At 42.6% G+C, this 4,827-nt stretch overlaps 1 pseudogene across 1 annotated transcript; it reads left to right on the forward strand.

The window, feature by feature from the left end:
- The first annotated feature begins 246 nt into the window (after nucleotides 1-246).
- LOC148871684 (ETHYLENE INSENSITIVE 3-like 1 protein pseudogene) lies at nucleotides 247-4,281 on the forward strand (annotated as a pseudogene). Its single transcript, XR_016107179.1, has 2 exons — nucleotides 247-715; nucleotides 1,857-4,281. The product of XR_016107179.1 is annotated as an ETHYLENE INSENSITIVE 3-like 1 protein pseudogene (transcript).
- Nucleotides 4,282-4,827: the final 546 nt, after the last annotated feature.

A 4,827-nucleotide genomic window follows, 5' to 3' on the forward strand; every position in this document is an offset into this window, starting at 1 on the left:
TATAAATCACATCCTGCCCATAAATTTAGCATCAATTTAGATCAGGATGCATTCCCCTCGTATTTTGGGGCTAGAGAATCCTGATCTGCACTGATTTGTAGTTCTCACGAAAGAAAAATATATGACGACAAAAAGATATAATACCGAAAGAGTTGACCAATCAAAATTCACCGGTGAATTTTAATTAATAAATACACCTGATCATGTTCATTAGTTACCATGTTAATGATATCAATTGATTGGTCAAAAGTTTTTCGGGTATCAAAACCCAAACCAAGATGTGCTTGGTGTATTGATAGTTGCTTTTGTGCAAGTAGGTCCCTTCGGGGAAGCTAGCCTCGTATGTAGAATTGGGGGGAATTGCTCTTTTTAAGTCCTACGCTGCTCCGCGCGTTGCCGACGCTGTTCTCCTTCTTTGATCCTCACCTCGTCATTGTCATCCTTCTACATTTATCTTCATATTATATCTTAAATAATAAAAGCTATCTTTCCTCTTAACCGCGGTTAAGTTTAACTAAACCATGGTTACATTTCTATGCTTTACCACCGGCGCTATTTCGTTTCACGCATATAGATAGAGGCAGGTAAGAAGTCGAGGACCTCCAACCTTTTTTTTTTATTTTTTCTTTCTCGTCGTCTTTCTTCTCGCTTTCTCTGCTGCAGAGCTTCGAGTTGAGCTTCCCATGGCGGATACTAACAGCTAACAGTAATCCTGGTAGGATTTTCCTCCAAGCTGTCATCTCTAATGTTGTTTGAGTTCTTTTTGCGTCGTTTTTCTTCTGGATATTTGTTGTTTACTTCCCTGATTGATGTTTGGTTAGTTTTGTCTTAATTATCAATCGGTTTTATGGTGATGGATTTTAATTTCAGAGGTTACTGTTTTTCTTTCGGTAGAAATGATGAGTTTTTGGTGCTTAAATTCTCTTTATTGTTTCAAGGGCTTTCCGTATATGATTTTGATCAATTCTGTTTTCCTTTCTTGCCAATTTCTTTTCTTTTTCCCGGAAAATTGGCTTCAGAACCGGCGATTCTGCTCTCAGATCCGGCGGGGCTTTCTGGAGACGCGTGTCAGTTTGTCTTTTGAAGGATTTTCGGATTTGAGTGAAGTCGGCCAGTTTTCGTTTTTGTTTTTCATTTTTCCTATGCTATTTTTTTCTTTTTCCTTCTTTTTTTTTTCCTTTCTTTCTTTGTCGGCGCTTCCTGCTTTTAGGTTTTCTGGTCTAAAGATGGCTAAAGAGGGATTACTGTAGGAATTTTTTTTTTTTGCAATTCTTGCGTTCCTGGATTACGGTGATTACCCAAGTTGCCGGAACCAGTGCGGTTCAATTTTATATACTGTTCCGTTTTTTGTCAACAGTTATATGTCATCTACACTGTTTACCTGGAATCTCTCTTCAGGGATTTATTCTATAACCCATCTCTTTTCAGACAAGATCTGATTTCTGATGAATGATCTGTTATATGCAACTTCTTAGGTCTTTATCTCCGATTGTTACTTGTTCTATTACAGTAGTTATCTTCTTGTTTTGACTGCAGAAATTCCTTGACCTCCCTTATTCGGGCCCTGTATTGTATGTGTTGTTAGTGAATTTGCGATGTTTATTTCCATGTTTTTCTTTGTTCTAGTTTACTCTTTTCTTTGAAGCCTTTATTCAGATAGTTTTTTTTTTCTCTGTTTTGGTTTTATTGTGCATAGTTGAGAAGAAAATTTCGTTTTTTTCTTCTTCCTTTCCTGATGAATTTCTTAGTTGATTCTGTTTGTGACGATTTCTTTCTTTCTTTTTTTTTTTTGGTTTGGAAAAGGTGGTATCTTTTCTGATTTTTTTGTTTACGAATCTGTTCGTTTTTATTTTCAGGGTGGAGATCACTATTTATTGTCGACTTGAATTTAGTTTTCCTTCAGCAGAAAGCTGTAGAATTCTACTAATTTCCGAGAAAAAGGAGAGACGGAAGGGCAGTCGGAGAAGAACTTGAATTAGATTTAAGGGGGTCGATTTGAAACAGAAGTTCGCTTGTTGCCTGGAGTTGATTGTAGGTGCGCAACAGTGATGATGGGGATGTTTGAGGAAATGGGTTTTTGTGGGAATCTCGATTTCCTTGCCCCGTCGGTAACGACAGGAGAAGGAGATCCGGTGCCGGAAACTGAACCGGAGGCCACTGTGGAGGAAGATTATACTGACGAAGAGATGGATGTAGACGAACTGGAGAGAAGGATGTGGAGGGATCGGATGCTTCTGAGGAAGCTTAAAGAACAGAACAAGAGCAAGGATGGTGTCGATACTGCAAAGCAGCGCCAGTCCCAAGAGCAGGCGCGGAGGAAGAAGATGTCCCGTGCCCAAGATGGGATCCTGAAGTACATGCTGAAGATGATGGAAGTCTGTAAAGCTCAAGGCTTCGTTTATGGCATCATTCCCGAGAAGGGGAAGCCTGTGAGCGGAGCCTCCGACAATCTTCGCGCCTGGTGGAAGGAGAAAGTCAGGTTTGATCGCAACGGCCCTGCTGCAATTGCCAAGTATCAGGCTGATCATTCAATACCTGGTAAGAACGAAGACTGTAATGCAGTATCATCCACTCCCCACACCCTGCAAGAGCTTCAGGACACCACTCTAGGTTCGCTCTTATCAGCTCTCATGCAGCACTGTGACCCTCCCCAGCGGCGGTTCCCGTTGGAGAAGGGTGTTGCTCCACCGTGGTGGCCCACAGGGGATGAGGAGTGGTGGCCGCAGTTGGGCTTGCCCAAGGATCAAGGTCCTCCGCCATACAAGAAACCCCATGATCTGAAGAAGGCATGGAAGGTTAGTGTCTTGACTGCTGTCATCAAACACATGTCACCCGACATTGCCAAGATCCGCAAGCTCGTCAGGCAGTCCAAGTGCTTGCAGGACAAGATGACAGCGAAGGAGAGTGCGACTTGGCTTGCCATCATTAATCAGGAAGAGGAGTTGTCCAGGAAGCTCCACCCTGAGAGATGCCCTCCTGTGTCATCAACAGCGGGGAGTGGATCCTTCACCATTAGCGACAGCAATGAGTATGATGTTGAAGGGGTTGAGAATGATCCAAATGTTGAAGTACAGGAGTGCAAGCCTCACGATGTAAATCTGTTCAATCTGGGGATGGGGTCAGCCAAGGACAGACTTATGATTCCCCTGCCTGCTCCAGTAAAGGGTGAAATTAGCAACACAGAATTCAGCAGGAAGAGGAAGCCAACTGATGAACCCGTGGCAACGGTGGATCACAAGATATACAACCGTGAGTATCTTAGGTGTCCTTACAGTGATTATCGCCTCGGTAAACCTGACAGGAGTTCAAGGAACAATCAGCAGGTAAATAGCCCCTATGGAAGCGTCCGTACAGGGTTTGGAATCTCAAACTTTGAGATTACTGAAGATAAACCAGCAGTCTTCTCTATGCCATTCGGACAACCCAAGCGAGCTGCTCCACCACTGAACCCAACCCAATCGACTTTCAGCCTGTCAGGACTTGGGCTGCCAGAAGATGGACAAAAGACCATCAGCGAGCTTATGTCATTTTATGATAGCAATCTTCAGAGGAATAAGTGCCCTAATCCAGGAAATGTTGCTGCCATGGATGGTCAGAATTCTGAGCCGCAGCCCAAAGTTCAACTGGAGGAGAACTTCTATGGCCAAGGGTCCGCAGTAGGGGGTAACATGTTTGAAGAAAACAACATGCCTATGAATCATCAGATGTTCCCCCGAGAAGAAATCCAATTTGATCAATATAAGGTGTTTGATCCGCCAGCATATGAAACAAATCACGATGACATTCCCTCTGACTTCAGATTTGGGTCTCCTTTCAACATGCCATCAGTTGACTTTGGGGAGGTCTTGCCAAGAGGAACAGTAGAGACGATGTCGAAGACAGAGAGTTCAATCTGGTATCTATAAACAGTACTCAAGCGTATACCCAGGTTGCTTTTGGTGCTTCCTTTTGATGCGTGAGGAGCCCAGTCTCTGAATTGTAAATTCTAAAAGGACTTGTCTTCACATTTGTCTGTGCTGATCAGATGAAAACCTCTACCTGCCATCTTGGCTATTAAGACTCTTTTAGAGACATGTTTCTTCTTGGCACTCAAAAAAAAAAAAAATTATCAGTTGTAGGATTTGTTCTTGTCGCCATTTGAAATGGCTTACAAAAGAATGGCGAGAACCCAACTTGATCCTGCCCCTGAAAATGTTCACAGACTGCTATTGCGAAGCTTTGTATTGGGTTGACTTATGATTATGAATATTTATATTTAAATAGATATTTGGTTTCCTTAAACATGGTTTCTGCACTTTCCTTTCTGCGGCTGTGGTGCTTATTGCCTGAAATGCCGCCCTGAAGTTGATAATATATGCCGTGTGTTACCATTTGATTGAACCGTAAAATATGGGACCATAAAATTGTCCTCTGAAATTCAACTTACCCAGTGTCATATGGGTCAATATCGCATTCAGCTATATCATTTCATTGGGAGAAGCACTAGTTGCAGTGGCATCGGACCCACCATTTTGGTGACAACATTTAATGTCCTCTCTGGAAGACTTTCTCCTTTCAATAGTAAAAGACTAAATGTCCGCCGATCGGACGATAATAGGCGTTCGATTTACGTTCTTTCTTCCGTTGACAGTTCATGATATCTATCTTTTTCGTTGACTATTGAAAAGACTTGCTACTACGGCCACATCTTTATGATCCGGGATTGAAACTTCGGAGGTCGGCCAACCCCTTTTCAGTGGCTTTCTCATCACGGGAGGATTGGTTACAACTCTTTATTGCCTGAAGGGGTGGTTAGTGCTTACAATTTACTTCTCTCTCTCTCTCTCC

The sequence above is a fragment of the Nelumbo lutea genome, chromosome 2, assembly GCF_056320005.1.
Source record: "Nelumbo lutea isolate HS-2025 chromosome 2, American lotus-T2T, whole genome shotgun sequence".
NCBI classification, from domain to species: Eukaryota; Viridiplantae; Streptophyta; class Magnoliopsida; order Proteales; family Nelumbonaceae; genus Nelumbo; species Nelumbo lutea.